Here is a 20,496-nt window from a genome sequence, read left to right as displayed (position 1 = left end):
ATTGAAAAAGAGAAGATGTCAGAATAGAATAGTTTTTTTTATTATTAATCCTAAGCAATTTTTTTTATATGTTATTTTAAAGTGTAATTTTTGTGAATTGGTTAAAGTGTTTGAGACTCGTTGTGCTGCCAAAACTCCGGCATTGTGTTCCCTCTTTCATAGAGAAAAAATCAAAATTTAAAGAAAAAAAATTGTATGGCCACTTACCCCTGAAAAAGAATTGAAAAAGGAAATTTGAAAATGAAAAAGTGAAAGCCCCATGTGTCCCCAAAAAAAAAAAATACCCTTTTCTCCTTTCGCAGCATTTTCAGCCGACTTCGAAAAAAGCGCTTTCTTCGAGGACGCCTCTGGAAAAATTGGTAAGCGTTTAAAAAAAAATATAAAAAGAATATAATTTTGGGTGATGGGCTGCAATTTCAAGTTTTTTTTTTAAAGTTTATTATGTGGTGAGAGTAATTTCCCAAATTTAAATTTTCCCATAAACATAACCGGCATTACCTAATGGCCCAAGAATAAGAAGGCAAAGACAATTGCAAAATTGGGTGCCAATACCGTAGCTTTGAACAGCAAAAACCTACTCAACGCCAATATCGTAAATCGCTTTGCGTTTGCGCTCATGTTTTGAAATAGTATGCAAGTGGGAACGGCAATATGTCAACGTAACATAACGTAATCAAAAGTTAAAAAACATCACCACGAAAGTCATTTATATTTGTCCTTCTTTTAAATTTAAAGTAAAGGTAAACCTAATTGGCATGCCGTCTTAAAAATATATATTTTCGAAATCTATTTATTGCACCTATCCCTATTTATAAGAATTACCTATTATATTTATTATATTTATACTATTTATTATATATTATCGCCATTTATTTTTCTAATGATATTTATACCTATATATTGTTTTTATATTATTCTTTATACCTCATGTTAGTCTCGATTAGGGTTTTCAGCAAAATTGATTTGTTTAAGCTTTTAATTTGTTAGTTAATAAAAGATGTTTATAATGTGGTAAATTTGTGTGTTTGTCCTCGGCGGACATGAGACCCCCGTGAAGCCGCAACCGCGAAGGGGCCGTTCTAGGTAAAAGAAAGTGGTTATGGAACGGCCAATGGAAGGGTGGGCTGATTGCCGCCTCTTTAACAGCTGAGGTGGAAAAGCGGTAGGCTCGATCGCAGACGTAGAGGGCCTTACGCCCGACAATAGCCCGAGTAGTAGTAGTGTTTTCTCTTCCCGGCCTTAGTTTGGTTTGTCTTTGCACGCAATCTGAGTTCTGATAATAATCAAATAGGCAATGACGGGTTAAAGCAAAGATCCACCCCACTAGCCGACGAGCCAAAGCCGATTAATATTTTTGCGTGCGCTTTGACCTGTCCGTAACACCCAGCCTGAATCTTTTGTTTATGGATGTCCGTTACAGTTTGAAAACCACAAGTGGCAGGTTTGGAAAAATTTTTCCTTTTTTTTTTTTTCTGGCTTTTTCAGGCTACCAAGACATACAACTGAAGAATCAAGCTAAACTACAAAATATTGCGGTGGATGTGCATAGATATATTGGATGCCTCCTGCAGGTCTACTCCGTCTGCTCCGGTCTAACAAAATAATAACGCGCTGATAGAGCTAGCTATGTATGTTGTACAAGAACAAAGAACATGATAACAAATATATTAAATGTTTAATTTAAAAATACAATAGTTCTAAGAAAATACCTCCTATAGAAATAAATTCGGGTAGTTACTTATTACTTTTTTTTAACATCTGTCCCTAGTAACGTAATGGTAATGAAGTAGGTTTCATGAAAATTTCTTTGAAATAAACCAAAGAAAGCTAAATATAATTGGAAAAACAGTTTATTTAACTAAAACCTTAAATAACAAGAAAGGAAAGCTAACTTCGGGCGGAGCCGAAGTTGATATACCCTTGCAGAATATTCTATAAATTATATTCTCCAAAATTATTCATATGATGCATTCTTAATACTTAAAAAAAGACCCAACTTCCTAACTTTAAAAACAACAAAGTTATGTCATTTCCGATCAATCAGTTATATGGCAGCTATAAGATATAGTCGGCCGATCCTTATGAAATTTGGTAGGTCGGATTGATTAACCAAATATAAAATCCATAGAAGATCCCAGCCTCCTAACTTTACAAACACCAATGTTATGGCATTTCCGATCAATCAGTTATATGGCAGCTATAAGTCGGATTTATTAGCCAAAAATAAAACCCATAGAAAATCCCAACTTCCTAACTTTAAAAACACCAAAGATATGGCATTTCCGATCGTTCAGTTATATGGCAGCTATATGATATAGTGGCCCGATCCGGCTCGTTCCGACTTATATACTACCTGCAATAGAAAGACAACTTTTGGGAAAGTTTCAAGCAGATAGCTTTAAAACTGAGGGACTAGTTTGCGTAGAAACGGACGGACAGACGGACAGACGGACGGACAGACGGACGGACAGACGGACATGGCTAGATCGACTCTCCTGGTGATGCTGATCAAGAATATATATACTTTATAGGGTCGGAAATGTCTCCTTCACTGCGTTGCACACTTTTGACCAAAATTATAATACCCTCTGCAAGGGTATAATGAATTAATTTAATCACTTGTTGCTTACTACGAAACTGTCAGGTGCTTCATGATAAAGAATATGGATTTTCTACATATACGTAATTTTATATTAGTAAAAGTAGCTTACTATGTAAGCCAAATCGGGACAAGTTAGATGTAGAGAGGATTTATAGGGAGATTTTCAGAAAAATTACATAGCAAGGGTAAGGTATAAACAAAAGTTGCCGCAAAGATCAATAAAGAGAAGCAGATAAATGTAGAGAACCATTTCATTTCCGATGGTTAGGAAAAATATCTATATTCTACAAAAAGGTTGAAATAAAAACCAAAACAAGCTCTATGAAGAGTCAGAAACGTTTTCGGTGTCCCCTACGAAGATTGTCTGGCGAAGAAAGTCGAAGTACAAAATATATACACCCAAGTGAATCAAAATATAAAAACATATAAAACATAACATATAAAAAGCATATTTATATGCCGTAAATTTAGCAAGTGTATATAAGTACGCATTCAAAATCAGAAATAGCAACTTATGGCCACCACAGGTCAGTAATCATCTCATTGCAATATACAACAAATTTTCAAATTCGGTCTGAAACACAAGTTTGTTCAGGCAACAGATACATCAAGCAGTAAATTAAAGCAAGCAAGCCGAAGTTTATATACCCTTGTAGTTATTACAAAACGACTACGACTATGTTGATTTTGCACTGCAATAGAAAGGCATATTTTTTGAAAGTTTCAAGCAGATAGCTTTAAAATTGAGGGACTAGTTTGGGTAGAAACGGACGGACGGACAGACGGACGGACAGACTGACAGACGGACATGGCTAGATCGACTCTCCTGGTGATGCTGATCAAGAATATATATACTTTATAGGGTCGGAAATGTCTCCTTCACTGCGTTGCAAACTTTTAACTGAAATTATAATACCCTGCAAGGGTATAATAAATATTTTATCCGACCATAACAACTAGTTCCACAGAAGCAACCGAGGCATTGCAAGACTATTTTAGGTTATATAGTAGGCCCACAATTATTATATCTGATCGAGGCAGTGGTTTTACATTAAAAGAATTGGTAGACTTTATTAAACACGACATTCATTGGATCTCATTAATATTCGGTTTTTTGTTTTTTTAACTTCACAAATAAAATGTACAAGACTAAGGAAAAGCCATTTTTTTTAATGTTGTTATAAAGTTGTTTATATTACCTTTTCATAGGTATATATATATTGAGACTTTATTTAAAATTTACAGAAGAAACATACATAAACAAAAAAAAAGCTCAAAATTTGCGTTACTTTAGTATTCGGTATTTTTTGAAAGTCTTCAAAAAAAAAACCCTGTGGAAACTCCCAATACCCTAAAGTTACCGCTTAAAGTGGATTTTCCCTGAAAATCTAACATCTATGTGACCCAAATCCTGGATATGAAGCCGAATACGTCGTCCGACGGTTCAAAAATAAGGGAAGAGTGGCGTCAATTAAACAAAAAGGACAACCAAAAAAAATTGGCTGAGCGCGAAAAAGCGGAAATAGTCCGAACCAGAAAGGAAAGCTAACTTCGGGCGGAGCCGAAGTTGATATACCCTTGCAGAATATTCTGCAAAATCGGATCGGTTATTTGTTTGATGCATTCTTAATACTCATAAAAAATCCCACTTCCTAACTTTACAAACACCAAAGTTATGGCATTTCCGATCAAACAGTTATATGACAGCTATATGATAAAGTGGCCCGATCCGGCTCGTTCCGACTTATATACTACCTGCAATAGAAGAACAACTTTTGGGAAAGTTTCAAGCAGATAGCTTTAAAACTGAGGGACTAGTTTGCGTAGAAACGGACGGACGGACAGACGGACGGACATGGCTAGATCGACTCTCCTGGTGATGCTGATCAAGAATATATATACTTTATAGGGTCGGAAATGTCTCCTTCACTGCGTTACAAACTTTTGACTGAAATTATAATACCCTCTGCAATGGTATAAAAATGAAGAAAAATCCTCGATTTAGTGCGCCAGAATTGAAGGCCGAACTCTTCGCCGACCATGCACTATGGAGTTTTTGACCTCTTTATGTGGCATTTAGTCATTTTTTAAAAATGCTCTAATTAAAAAAAAAATGGGAATGCATTAACAGAACATCAAACTGTTATGCCTCATACTCAAAATGTTAATACTTAACAGCATATGTTAGCAGAACAGCTGTAAAATCAGCTGCTGCATCCGAAAGCACCTGCGCTAAGTTTGCAATTTTTTTGGAAGCGTTTCTGTGGAATTAATTTATTCGTGTAAAACACCATTTGAAAAGAAAACAAGAAAGGAAAGCTAACTTCGGGCGGAGCCGAAGTTGTAATACCCTTGCAGAATATTCTGCAAATTATATTCTCCAAAATTATTCATATGATGCATTCTTAATACTCATAAAAAATCCCAACTTCCTAACTTTAAAAACACCAAAGTTATGGCATTTCCAATCGTTCAGTTATGTATATGGCAGCTATAGAATATAGTCGGCCGATCCTTATGAAATTTGATATGTCGGATTGATTGGGCAAAAATAAAACCCATAGAAAATACCAACTTCCTAACTTAACAAACACTAAAGTTATGGCATTTCCGATCAATCAGTTATATAGCAGCTATAGGATATAGTCGGCCGATCCTTATGAAATTTGGTACGTCGTATTGATTGGCCAAATATAAAACCCATAGAGAGTCCCAATTTCCTAACTTAACAAACAGCAGAGTTATGGCATTTCCGATCAATCAGTTATATGGCAGCTATAGGATATAGTCGGCCGATCCCGGCCGTTCCGACTTATATACTGCGTGCAAAGGAAAGAAGGGTGTGTGCAAAGTTTCAATTCGATATCTTTAAAACTGAGAGACTAGTTCGCGTAGAAACAGACAGACGGACAGACAGACGGACAGACAGACGGACAGACAGACGGACATGGCTATATCAACTCAGGAGGTGATCCTGATCAAGAATATATATACTTTATAGGGTCGGAGATGTCTCCTTCACTGCGTTGCACACTTTTGACCAAAATTATAATACCCTCTGCAAGGGTATAAAAACAAATGGAAACTGATCTCACAGGTTTGTACTATATGTTAAATGTATTAATTGTTTAAATTGTGCTTGTTTATACTAACATTTTGTCATTTTATAAATGCACCTTCAGCTGAATTTTGAGGAACAAATTTCAACTTTGGGAAGAGTTTTGAAATAGATAGCATTAGTTTTCAATGCGTCCAAGTGTATGTTGTAGCGTTGTCAATTCTGAGCAAAAAGCTGTTAGTCTTATTGTGCACTTTTCCGCACTATTGGTGCAATTTGAATTTTTATACCCTTGCAGAGGGTATTATAATTTTGGTCAAAAGTGTGCAACGCAGTGAAGGAGACATCTCCGACCCTATAAAGTATATATATTCTTGATCAGGATCACCTCCTGAGTTGATATAGCCATGTCCGTCTGTCCGTCTGTCCGTCTGTCTGTTTCTACGCAAACTAGTCTCTCAGTTTTAAAGCTACCGGATTGAAACTTTGCACACACCCTTCTTTCCTTTGCACGCAGTATATAAGTCGGAACGGCCGGGATCGGCCGACTATATCCTATAGCTGCCATATAACTGATTGATCGGAAATGCCATAACTTTCGTGTTTGTAAAGTTAGGAAGTTGGGATTTTCTACGGGTTTCATATTTAGCCAATCAATCCGACCTACCAAATTTCATAAGGATCGGCCGACTATATCCTATAGCTGCCATATAACTGATTGATCGGAAATGCCATAACTTTGGTGTTTGTAAAGTTAGAAAGTTGGGATTTTCTATGGGTTTTATATATGGCCAATCAATCCGACCTACCAAATTTCATAAGGATCGGCCGACTATATCCTATAGCTGCCATATAACTGAACGATTGGAAATGCCATAACTTTGTTGTTGTTAAAGTTAGGAAGTTCGGATTTTTTATGAGTATTAAGAATGCATCATATGAATAATTTTGGAGAATATAATTTATAGAGTATTCTGCAAGGGTATATCAACTTCGGCTCCGCCCGAAGTTAGCTTTCCTTTCTTGTTCTTAGATAACCTCACTTTCTCCAACGCCGACTTGGTTGCTGTTTGGAATAGCGAGAAGGCCGGCTTGAGCAAGAAAAGGCTATACAATGTTTTTTCGAACGGCATGCTAACAACAATGTGGAGGATACAATTTTAAAAGAAAAAAGCCACCAGTTTTGCAAAATAATACATTATAAATGGCAAGGTTGCAAAAGGAATTACAACTTCTTTGCAAGTAAACACATTAATTGGATAAGCAGCACAACAACATTAACTTTAAAAATGCGTAATATGGGACGACCACTTATTCCATTTGTGTCAAAAGGCGAAAGGGCTCAGAGACTGCAAGCAGCTGAACTGTCTAAATCACAGAGTAATGAAGTACTCTTGTTAGTCCAAGCAGCAAGCGCTGCCGCCAGAAAGCAAGGACTACATGATCTTGCTGCTGTTCTTAAAATACTTGCAAGTACCCCGGAGAAAGCCATCGAAGTCAGGGAATTTTTAACAAAGCCCATTGAGCAACCATACGTGCGTCCAAGGGTGACGCATTAGCGTTAATATTGGATCAAGGTGTATTGTGCGTTTTGGGACGACGTGCGCAAAAGAAAAGTGGATATTTACCCCCTCTACAAAGATGTAGCAATGCAAAAGAAACAATGCAGACCAGTGAACATTGATGTTTCGGAGACGGTAGCTAAAGTCTCTTTGCAAAACCTTTTAGTACATACGGCTTCCCGAATTGTGACACTACAAGAGGGTGTCATTCAGAATGTGTTTGCCAATCAACAAACTGATTTTCTATCTGCTGAGTTCATCGTAAGCTACGGTTTCGATGGCAGTACTGGACACGAAAATTATAACCAGGCATACACAGATAAAAAATCGTATGATGCAGACTCATGCCTTCTTGCCACCACCATAATGCCTCTTCGAATGATCGACTCATCGGGAAATTTGTTGTAGAACAATCGCACTCCGCAGTCTATTAGGTTCTGTCGTCCCTTAAAGCTGGAGTTTCTGAAAGAAACTAAAGAATCAATATTACAAGAAAACAAGAGAGAACGCTATAGTCGGGTGCCCCGACTATCAGATACCCGTTACTCAGGTAAAGGGAGTGCGAGGGAGATGGAGATATAAACTTTGATCACGCATAACTTTTTAACGAATGGTCCGATTTGAAAAATTTCTTCTACATTTCGATAGGTATTGATAAACACAATAAAACTGCATTTTTACTTTTCCGAAAAATTTAAATTTTTAAAATCCTATATTAGCGATTGTGGGCGTTAAAGGGGGCGTGGCACCTTTTTGAAACGAACTTGCGCTGCGTAGGAACTCCAAGAATCTGCATGCAAAATGACAATCTTCTAGCTTTTATAGTTTCCGAGATCTCAGCGTTCATACGGACAGACAGACGGACAGACGGACATGGCTATATCGACTCGGCTAGTGACCCTGATCAAGAATATATATACTTTATAGGGTCGGAAACGCTTCCTTCTAGCTGTTACATACTTTTGCACGAATACAATATACCCTTTTACTCTACGAGTAACGGTTATTACAAGAAAGAAAAGCTAACTTCGGGCGGAGCCGAAGTTGATATACCCTTGCAGAATATTCTATAAATTATATTCTCCAAAATTATTCATATGATGCATTCTTAATACTCATAAAAAGTCCCAACTTCCTAACTTTAAAAACATTAAAGTTATGACATTTCCAATCGTTCAGTTATATGGCAGCTATAAGATATAGTCGGCCGATCCTTATAAAATTTGGTAGGTCGGATTGATTTGCCAAAAAGAAAACCCATAGAAAATCCCAACTTCCTAACTTTACAAACACCAAAGCTATGGCATTTCCGATCAATCAGTTTTATGGCGGCTATAGGATATAGTCGTCCGATCCTTATCAAATTCGGAAGGTCGGATTGATTAGCCAAAAAATAACACCCATAGAAAATCCCCTTCCTAACTTTAAAAACACCAAAGTTATGGCTTTTCCGATCGTTCAGTTATATGGCAGCTATATGATATAGTCGCCTGATCCGGCTCGTTCCGACTTATATACTACCTGCTATAGAAAGACAACTTTTGGGAAAGTTTCAAGCAGATAGCTTTAAAACTGAGGGACTAGTTTGCGTAGAAACGGACGGACGGACAGACGGACACACGGACATGGCTAGATCGACTCTTCTAGTGATGCTGATCAAGAATATATATACTTTATAGGGTCGGAAATGACTCCTTCACTGCGTTGCAAACTTTTGACTGAAATTATAATACCCTCTGCAAGGGTATAAAACGGTCATCGAAAAGGAAATTGAAGAGCCTACTACCAATTAAAATACCACTAAATGACAGACAAAGTGTGTATGTGAGATTGACGGCAAGGTACTAAACGCTTTGAAAACATTTTGCTCTAACAAGAGGCAGCCCAGATAGTATTAATGTTATTTTGTCCTCACATGTTTGAGTTTTTCCCTCCATTTCTTATAATGTTCAGTGAGAAGCGCACGCCAAAAGATTCAATTTTTTAATCTTTTCGCTAGGGTTCACCCAAAGTTCATTTCCGCAGACTGGCAACCGTATGGAATTTTCTGGTATTTTTTCGTCGATCTGTGGACCGACGTGAAAAAAGGCCCGACGAAAAGTGAACGCCAGCTGTTTGCCTCTCGCGCTCTCTTCCATGACTGGCGTACAATTTTCGTCGATGGATACTAGGCTTAAATTTGGACAAATTTGAATCGTTTTGCCTACAAACTGGCGAGTTGATAGTCGATATATGTATATCCGTGGCTGCCGATGACACCAACCGTTCACAAAATAATTATGCACTGCAGAGAAGTAATGGAAAATACGGTGCTTCCAGTCGGCTATTTTGGAGAAGAAGCGTCTGAGTCCCGGAACAAGCTGTATAAATCAGACCACTCAAAAAGCACAGCCGATTGCATACCTTCGCTGATGTGTTCAACAGAGCTATGGATGCATCAGATCCAATTTTTTCGTCGCTTAATTTATCGAGACGCATAAAAAAATAAAAGAGTCTTTCCCTTCCTAGTGAGGTGATTCAGTTGCTTTCTTGCGAATACGACTTAAATGTTTGTCTCGAGGAAGATGAACGTGAAGATTGCAGCTTTTTTTTTCTAGAGAACATGGAAATAGAAAACGAAATAAATGAATAATAAAAATTTTACTTAAAATAAAATATTATATAGCAACAAATTTTAGCTCCTTAAATTTCATTAATTATACCCTTGCAGAGGGTATTATAATTTTGGTCAAAAGTGTGCAACGCAGTGAAGGAGACATCTCCGACCCTATAAAGTATATATATTCTTGATCAGGATCACCTCCTGAGTTGATATAGCCATGTCCGTCTGTCCGTCTGTCTGTTTCTACGCAAACTAGTCTCTCAGTTTTAAAGCTATCGAATTGAAACTTTGCACACAGCCTTCTTTCCTTTGCACGCAGTATATATGTCGGAATGGCCGGGATCGGCCGACTATATCCTATAGCTGCCATATAACTGATTGATCGGAAATGTCATAACTTTGGTGTTTTTAAAGTTATATAAGTCGGAACGGCCGGGATCGGCCGACTATATCCTATAGCTGCCATATAACTGATTGATCGGAAATGTCATAACTTTGGTGTTTTTAAAGTTATATAAGTCGGAACGGCCGGGATCGGCCGACTATATCCTATAGCTGCCATATAACTGATTGATCGGAAATGCCATAACTTTCGTTTTTGTAACGTTAGGAAGTTGGGATTTTCTATGGGTTTTATATTTGGCCAATCAATCTGACCTATCAAATTTCATAAGGATCGGCCGACTATATCCTATAGCTGCCATATAACTGATTGATCGGAAATGCCATAACTTTGGTGTTTGTAAAGTTAGGAAGTTGGGATTTTCTATGGGTTTTATAATTGGCCAATCAATCCGACCTACCAAATTTCATAAGGATCGGCCGACTATATCCTATAGCTGCCATATAACTGAACGATTGGAAATGCCATTACTTTGGTGTTTTTAAAGTTAGGAAGTTGGGATTTTTTATGAGTGTTAAGAATGCATCATATGAATAATTTTGGAGAATATAATTTACAGAGTATTCTGCAAGGGTATATCAACTTCGGCTCCGCCCGAAGTTAGCTTTCCTTTCTTGTTTTTTTTAGTTTTAACCGATCGTTCCTATGGGAGCTATAGAATATTGTTTCCTGATCCGGACGATTTTCACACTATATGTGCCTAGGGGTAAATAATGACGTATCATGTCGATATCTCCAAAACTGACCGAGTTATTAATGAATGCCACAAAAACAGGTCAAAACCATAAAACCAAGAACATGGTTTGGCAGCAACCAAATACGGAGCTTCAGAAGAAACACCTTAGACCGACTGTAACACACGGCGGCGGAAGTGTGATGATTTGGGGCTGCATTTCCGCAAAAGGAGTGGGAAATCTGGTATTTATTGAAGGCATTATGAACCAGGACCAATAAGCCTAGTATCCAGATCGACAAACGATTACGCTAGCGTAAAAACTTTAATCTTTCCAGTGTGACCAAAAGTTTGAGAGTTCATCAGATTTAAGCGTGCTACGGTCGTACTGTCAATCAGCTGGGTTTGTTGACAAGCAGTTAATATTCAAATATCGTATTTGCGGGAAAGAGCGCTTAGAGATATTATCAAATACCTTGGCAAGACAAGTCTGCAGCTGTACAAAGAAATTAAAAAACAATACAATTTAAATTTAACAGATGTTTTTTTTAATTCACTGATAATTATTTTCGTACATTCTGGACCTAAAAAACAATTTGCTCTGACAAGAGGCACCACAGATAGTATTAATGTTATTTTGTCCTCACATGTAAACACCTGCAATCGACTTTTGTGAGTTTTTTGAGTTTTTCTTATAATGTTCAGTGAGAAGCGCACGCCAAAAGATTAAATTTTTTAATCTTTTCGCTAGGGTTCACCCAAAACTCATTTCCGCAGACTGGCAACGCTATGGAATTTTCTGGTATTTTTTTCGTTCGTCAGGGGACCGACGTGAAAAAAAGGCCCGACGAAAAGTGAACGCCAGCTATTTGCCTCTCGCTCTCTCTCATGACTGGCGTAGGGTTTTCGTCGATCAGGATACTAGGCTATACCGAAAAATTTTGAAGGAGAATTTGAAGCAGTCGGCGGAAAAAATGAGCATTGGCGGGACTTTTAAGTTGTACCAAGACAATGACCCGAAAATTAAGGCCCATAAGGTTGGGTCCTGGCTGATTTATAACTGTCCAAAAGTTTTGGAAACGCCTCCTCAATTGCCTGATCTCAATCCGATTGAGAATTTGTGGATTGAGTTGGACCGCCGTGACCACAAAATGCCAATTTCTTCCATATCGGCCTTGAAGGAACGGCTTCAGGAAGAGAGGGCTAAAATTGGCCCCGAATACACAAAAAAATAATTTAAACAAGAAAGGAAAGCTAACTTCGGGCGGAGCCGAAGTTGATATACCCTTGCAGAATACTCTATAATTATATTCTCCAAAATTATTCCTATGATGCATTCTTAATACTCATAAAAAATCCAAACTTTCTAACTTTACAAACACCAAAGTTATGGCATTTCCGATCAATCAGTTATATGGCAGCTATAGGATATAGTCGGCCGATCCTTATGAAATTTTGTAGGTCGGATTGATTGGCCAAATATAAAACCCATAGAAAATCCCAACTTTCTAACTTTACAAACACCAAAGTTATGGCATTTCCGATCAATCAGTTATATGGCAGCTATAGGATATAGTCGGCCGATCCTTATGAAATTTAATAGGTCAGATTGATTGGCCAAATATAAAACCCATAGAAAATCCCAACTTCCTAACTTTACAAAAACGAAAGTTATGGCATTTCCGATCAATCAGTTATATGGCAGCTATAGGATATAGTCGGCCGATCCCGGCCGTTCCGACTTATATAACTTTAAAAACACCAAAGTTATGACATTTCCGATCAATCAGTTATATGGCAGCTATAGGATATAGTCGGCCGATCCCGGCCGTTCCGACTTATATACTGCGTGCAAAGGAAAGTAGGGTGTGTGCAAAGTTTCAATTCGATATCTTTAAAACTGAGAGACTAGTTCGCGTAGAAACAGACAGACGGACAGACAGACGGACAGACGGACATGGCTATATCAACTCAGGAGGTGATCCTGATCAAGAATATATATACTTTATAGGGTCGGAGATTTCTCCTTCACTGCGTTGCACACTTTTGACCAAAATTATAATACCCTCTGCAAGGGTATAAAAAAAGAGGTTGCCCCGACAGAAGCTGCCATAAAAGCCCAAACCATAACATGACCCCCGCCATGCTTGACTGTAGCTTTTAGGAGTTTGCTTTCTAGCTCTGTATTAGGTCGCCGCCAAACATATTAAACCAAAAAAGTTACATTTTGACTCGTCTGCTAATAACACGTCATTCCAAAACGAAATCGGAAGAAGAATATGCTCCCTTTTTCCTAATACTGCGTACAGCTGTTAAAAGCCATGTGGAATGCTAGAATGTCCGATTACCGATAGGATTTTTTGCGCCGATCTTGGTTTTGCGCATTTGAAACTAAGTTTGTGCATCGAGTTCAGAGGAATTTCAACATGGAACAAAAAGGCAGAGAAATCTCAGTTGAGGAGCGAAAAATGATCATAAAATTCTTTTTGGACGGAAAATCCTATAGAGAAATTGGTGCTCTTGTTGGTAGAGCCCATTCCTCCATCCAAAGGGTTATAAACAATTATAACTCGACTGGGAGTATCCAATCAAAACCTCGTTCTGGCCGCCCGCCCCTGCTAACCATTCGCGAACAGAAGACTATTGTTAAGTCTGTTCAGCTTAACCCGAGGACTACAGCTCATCAGGCCAAGCTTCAAATCGAGGAAAGCTTTTCCAAAACTGTTTCCGAGGAAACTGTACGCCGTGTGATTAAAAAGGCTGACTACCATAGCAGAGTCGCACGCAAGAAACCAATGATTTCTGTGGTCAACCGACAAAAACGTTTAACGTTCGCCAACGAGTACATTTCAAAGCCTCAAGACTTCTGGAACAAAGTAATATTTTCCGACGAAAGTAAATTCTGCATATTGGGAATGAAGGGAAAAGTCTTGGTGTGGCGGAAAAGCGGAGAAGCCTTCAAAAAAGAAAATTTAGTAGGCACGGTGAAACATGGAGGAAGCGGTATTATTAAAATTGACGTTCATCGAGACAATTATGGATCAAGGACTATATATTAAAGTGCTGAGAAATTGGGGCTGGAAAGTGAATATTGGTTCCAGCAAGATAACGACCCTAAGCACACTGCACAAAATACAAAACAAAACAATTATTTAATAAAAACAAAATTTACAGGCGAGTCAAAATGTAACCTTTTTGGTTTAATATGTTTGGCGGCGACCTAATACAGAGCTAGAAAGCAAACTCTTAAAAGCTACAGTCAAGCATGGCGGGGGTCATGTTATGGTTTGGGCTTTTATGGCAGCTTCTGTCGGGGCAACCTCTTTATACCCGTTACTCGTAGAGTAAAAGGGTATATTGTATTCGTGCAAAAGTATGTAACAGCTAGAAGGAAGCGTTTCCGACCCTATAAAGTATATATATTCTTGATCAGGGTCACTAGCCGAGTCGATATAGCCATGTCCGTCTGTCCGTCTGTCTGTCCGTCTGTCTGTCCGTCTGTCTGTCTGTCTGTCCGTATGAACGCTGAGATCTCGGAAACTATAAAAGCTAGAAGATTGGCATTTTGCATGCAGATTCTAGGAGTTCCTACGCAGCGCAAGTTTGTTTCAAAAAGGTGCCACGCCCCCTTAAACGCCCACAATCGCTTATATACGATTTTAAAAATTTAAATATTTCGGAAAAGTAAAAATGCAGTTTTATTGTGTTTATCAATACCTATCGAAATGTAGAAGAAATTTTTCAAATCGGACCATTCGTTAAAAAGTTATGCGTGATCAAAGTTTCTATCTCCATCTCCCTCGCACTCCCTTTACCTGAGTAACGGGTATCTGATAGTCGGGGCACCCGACTATAGCGTTCTCTCTTGTTTTTTAGGGTTATCATGGATGGCCAAGATGTACGTACAGATTTTTAGGGAAAACCTGCTCCAAACTGCTGAAAAACTGGGCATACGCGATCGATTTCGATTTTACCAGGACAAAGATCCGAAGCATTCAGCAGGAATTGTGAAGGCTTGGCTTGTCTGGAACTGCCCTCATGTCGTCATAACGCTAGCATAGTCTCCAAGATTTAAATGTGATCGATCATTTTTGGGAAATATTGGACATCGCTATAAGGAAGAGGAAGATTTCGAACAAAAACGACCTGAAAAGTGTTCTTATGGAAGAATGTCCAAAAATTCCAGTGGAAACCACTAAAAAGTTAATTTCTTCCATGGGAAATTGTCTCAAAGCTGTCCTGAACCAGAAAGAACGACATACAAAATTTTAGCTTTTAAATTACAAATAATAAGTTAAGTAGAATGAACTGCACGAAATAAGCTGCCGAATGAAAAAAGCCTGTACATTTTGTTTTTATTAAATAATTGTTTTGTTTTTATGATTAAGAAATTCGCTTTTGATAATAAACATGTTAATATTCCCTATTAATATACTGTATTTAAATTTTTCTGTTATCTTAGTTTAGCAGGAATAACGACTTGAACTTTTTTTAGGTAGCTGCACGAAATAAGCTGCGAGCCACTGTACATATGTATGTACAGTAAAATGGACAGGGCAAAACGTAATATAAAGCCATTCGATGGCGAGAAGTCCGCAACTTGGAAATTTAGAATTAGGGCTCTATTGACCGAACTGGATGTACTTTGATGAAGATGGTCGTTGATGAAGATATACCTGAGAAAGTGGATGATCAGTGGCAGAAAGCAGAGCGTTGTGCAAAAAGTACGTTAATAGAAAACCTTAGCAATTCGTTTTTGAACTTAGCTACAATCGATATAACCGCGCGCCAAATTCTTTGAAATTTGGACGCTGTATATGAACGAAAAAGTCTGGCGTTACAGTTGGCAGTTCGCAAACGCTATCGAGTGAAATGTCCTTACTGTCCCACTTTAAGCCTAGTATCCAGATCGACAAACGATTACGCTAGCGTAAAAACTTTAATCTTTCCAGTGTGACCAAAATTTTGAGAGTTCATCAGATTTATGCGTGCTACGGTCGTACTGTCAATCAGCTGGGCTAGTTGACAAGCAGTTAAAATTCAAATATCGTTTTTGCGGGAAAGAGCCTTTAAAAGATATTATCAAATACCTTGGCAAGACAAGTCTGCCGCTGTACAAAGAAATTAAAAATCAATACAATTTAAATTTAACAGTTGTTTTTTTTAATTTACTGATAATTATTTGCTTTTCATATCTGCACTTTTATTGTGTATTTTCGTACATTCTGGCCCTAAAAAACATTTTGCTTTGACAAGAGGCACCCCAGATAGTATAATGTTATTTTGTCCTCACATGTAAACACCTGCAATCGACTTTTGTGAGTTTTTTGAGTTTTTCCCTCCATTTCTTATAATGTTCAGTGAGAAGCGCACGCCAAAAGATTAAATTTTTTAAGAGAAAATTTTTTAATCTTTTCGCTAGGGTTCACCCAAAGTTCATTTCCGCAGACTGGCAACGCTATGGAATTTTCTGGTATTTTTCGTCGATCAGGGGACCGACGTGAAAAAAAGGCCCGACGAAAAGTTAACGCCAGCCTCTCGCTCTCTCTCATGACTGGCGTACGGTTTTCGTCGATCTGGATACTAGGCTTTACTATTTTTGATGAATTGATAAGTGTGTTGTTGGCCGCAGGTGCAAAAATAGAAGAGATGGATAAAGTGTATCATTTGTTGATTACATTGTCTTCGGCTTACGATAATGTCATTACAGCAATAGAGACATTAACAGAAGATAATTTAACATTAGCATGCATTTGTTAAAAATAGATTGCTAGACCAGGAAATTAAAATTAACCAGGACGGAAGCTAACTTCGGCAAGCCGAAGTTTTAATACCCTTGCAGACTTTGCCGAAATTGCTAAAACTGAAAAAGTAGCGAAAGGAATAAGGTATACATAAGTAAACTAGATTTGCATCGTTTCATGTCAATTGCTTTAATACTGCAAAAATGTCATATAAAAATTGAAAAAAATGGATATTTTCGCAGCCTTTAACAATTTTTCCTACTGAAGCTATAAGATATAGACGTCCGATCGGCAAGCGCTTTTACCCTAATCAAGATATGCGTATATAAATAAGACTTGGAAAAATGTATGTCAGTAGCTTACACACTACGCGAAAAATTCAGAAAATCATCAAATTTTGACCGATTTCACCCTATTGTTCCTATGGGAGCAATATGATATAGACGTCCGATCGTCACGCGCTTTTACCCTGATCAAGGCATGCATAAAAAAATAAGATTTGGAAAGATTCATGTCAATAGCTTTTACACTGCGCGAAATATCTTCCATTCTTGAAAGTTATATCCGATTGTTCCTATGGGAGCTATAGGATATAGACATCCGATCGGGCCGGTTTTCAAACTTGATCTGCGTACACATGTTTTAGGACGACTGTGAAAGTTTCAGATCGCTAGCTTTTAAACTGAGCTCGCAAACGGTATTGAAACAGACGGACAGACGGACGGACGGATAGACGGACAGACGGACATGGCTATATCGACTCCCCTATTGATCTTGACCAAGAATATATATACTTTATAGGGTCGGAAACGTCTCCTTCACTGCGTTACAAACTTCTGTCCAAAATTATAATACCCTCTGCAAGGGTATACAAATGATCATAATGACACCAGCAGGAAAGCGTTATACACGATTGTTCGAAATAAAAACAACAATAATAAAAACAATTCATTTAAAAATCGCGTAACTAAACAAAAGAAAACATTGAAGGGAAATTTTAAGAATAGGGTTAGATGTCACCACTCTGACAAAGGGGGACACATTAAATAGGATTGCTACCAATATAAAAAAATTCTAAATGAAAGAAAAAAAGATAATAAAAATTACGAAATTGCGATCATGGTAAAAGAAGTGCAAGAAAACCCCGCGATGAGTCGCTGTACATTGATTGTGTGTATCGCTGTGGCCAAGCAAGGCGAATATATTTACGAATCTAAGCGTGGCATTGTGCGTTTGCGCATTGACCACGAAATAACGCTGGAGGATGTGCTGTTTTCTGAGCAGGCTGCTGGAAACTTGATGTCTGTGAAGCGCCTACAAGAGGCGGGAATGTCGATCAAATTTGACAAAAATGGAGTAACCAGTATTAAACAAGAGAAAACTCTATAGTCGAGTGCCTCGACTATTATATACCCGTTACTCAGCTAAAAAAGTTCAAATTATCAATTTGAATTCGGCGATCTCTTAGAGCTGGCAGCTTTACAGCACGAGCATCAGCACCAGCGCTGCTTTAGCGCAGGCAGCTTTTGTCCTGCACCAGCAGCTGTGTTTATGTTTATGTTTTTGAGTGCAATAAATTGACTAGGAATATTGAACATACATACTTATATTGGCTAAACACATACATTCTTAAATAATATTATGTATATTGAAGTCTAAATCTTTGCACAACACGAGTAACGGGTATAGCGAATAGCTTTCTTTGAAAGGAGTTATCTTTGCCGGGCAATTGCAACTGTGTACAATGTAAATACATACATATGTATATGCTTACATACATACACACATACGCCATTGTTTGACTCAGACCTCCAATTTGGCTAACTTGATTTGATTTGCATAGTTCTTGGGATATAGTTCGGTATTGACAAATGAAAACCATCGCAATTTCCTTTAATAGAAATCCTTATCGAGAATTAACGTTGACTCTGTTGAGCACCTTGGCCAGCTGTTCCAAAGTCATCCGTTAGATGGCGCTACCACGGGCCATGAAAGGCGGAAATGTAGGCGCTAGCCAGGCTTAATCGTTTAATGGGTTTTTGGGCGTTAGAGTGGGCGTGGCAAACTTTTATTAGGCAAGTCGATAGGTATTGACGAAACAAATACATATCAAGTAAAATTTTCATAATAGCATCAAAACTGTGGCCACAGCTTGTGGCTTGTGGGCGTCAGAGGGGGCGTGGCACCATTTTGAAACAAACTTGCGCTGCGTAGGAACTCCTAAAATCTACATGCAAAATCCCAATCTTCTAGCTTTTATAGTTTCCGAGATCTCAGCGTTCATACGGACAGACAGACGGACAGACAGACGGACAGACGGAGAGACGGACAGACGGACAGACGGACATGGCTAGATCGACTCGGCTGGTGATCCTGAACAAGAATATATATACTTTATAGGGTCGGAAACGCTTCCTTCTACCTGTTACATACTTTTGCACGAATACAATATACCCTTTTACTCTACGAGTAACGGGTATAAAAAGTATTAAAAGTTTTTTTTTCATTTTCTTTTCTGAATGCCTTTATTTTAAGGCACTAATACAATTTTAGCTATAAAATTAATCTTTATACCATTAAGATTATAGAGGCAAATATGATCATTTTAAAAAAAGTGCCAAATTCGATAAAGTTTTAACCAAATAATAATTATATATTTTAATTAAACCCAAATGTGCCAAAAATTTGGTTCAGGGAAATTTGGTCCATTCTTTGGTTTTGTATTTCTAATAAATTATTTTTAAAAGATAAATTAATGAAGTCACTTGTATTTAACAATAAATTAATGATTCTATCTAAAAATATTTGTTATATTATAATATCAGCATATTAGGAGAAGAAAAATAGCCTTATAGTTTAACATGCTTGCTGTGCCAATAATTAAGTTTGTCACTGTATATGTAAGAGTGATCTGATCGTTTTTCTGGGTTTTCCCCGTATCCTTGCAGCAAATGCTGGATCACATAACTATCCGAGAATGCACACCACCTACACTAAGTACATAACAATTAGAAATGAATATATAATGTTAAGTTCATAATTTCATAGATGTTATTTCTGAGGGGGCGTGTTGGAATACCCTTATTCCTATACAGAAATACCATTTAGTTCTTATCCATTTTAGGCATTAATGAAAGCCTAGCCTTTGGTCACACTGATAGTTGTTCTTCCCTTTTCTTGTGACATCTTCTTGAGCTAAGTTGTATTGCTGGTGTTGCGGTTTATTTAAATCATATATCATAAAACATAATTCCTTCTGTGTAATTATTGGGTATATAATCAACAAAAACCACATAGATAACAAATTAATTGTATTTAAAAATAAAACAAATGTTTTATGAACAAATCAATGTAGTTATTAAACATAATGATAAGAATAAAATTTTGTTATCTCAAAGAATTTAGTAAAATTATTTTAGGAAAAGTATTAAAAGACGCCCTTCATAAATGCGGCTTTTTTGATGGTAAATTATGGCTCAGTTGGAGCACGATTTTCACATCTATCCAAAATCCCAAACGCTCCGCTGGTATTTGCTCTGTGATATGGCTAGAGAAAAAGTGGGAGAATAAAAACCATATCATTCGAGAAGCGTGGCAAAAGTGGACAGAAACTAAATAATAATGCAAGGCCTCACTTGGTTTTTGTTCTTTTCGAATTTCCGATCGCTCAGTTATATGGCAGCTATAGGATATAGTCAGCCGATCCTTATGAAATTTGATAGGTCAGATTGATTGGCTAAAAACCCATAAACCCATAGAAAACTTCCCCTCCTAACTTTACAAACACCAAAGTTATGGCATTTCCGATCAATCAGTTATATGGCAGCTATAGGATATAGTCGGCCGAAAATA

This window comes from Drosophila rhopaloa, unplaced genomic scaffold (assembly GCF_018152115.1).
Source record: "Drosophila rhopaloa isolate 14029-0021.01 unplaced genomic scaffold, ASM1815211v1 contig_69, whole genome shotgun sequence".
Lineage (NCBI taxonomy): Eukaryota > Metazoa > Arthropoda > Insecta > Diptera > Drosophilidae > Drosophila > Drosophila rhopaloa.
Note: the sequence above shows the minus strand (reverse complement) of the source record.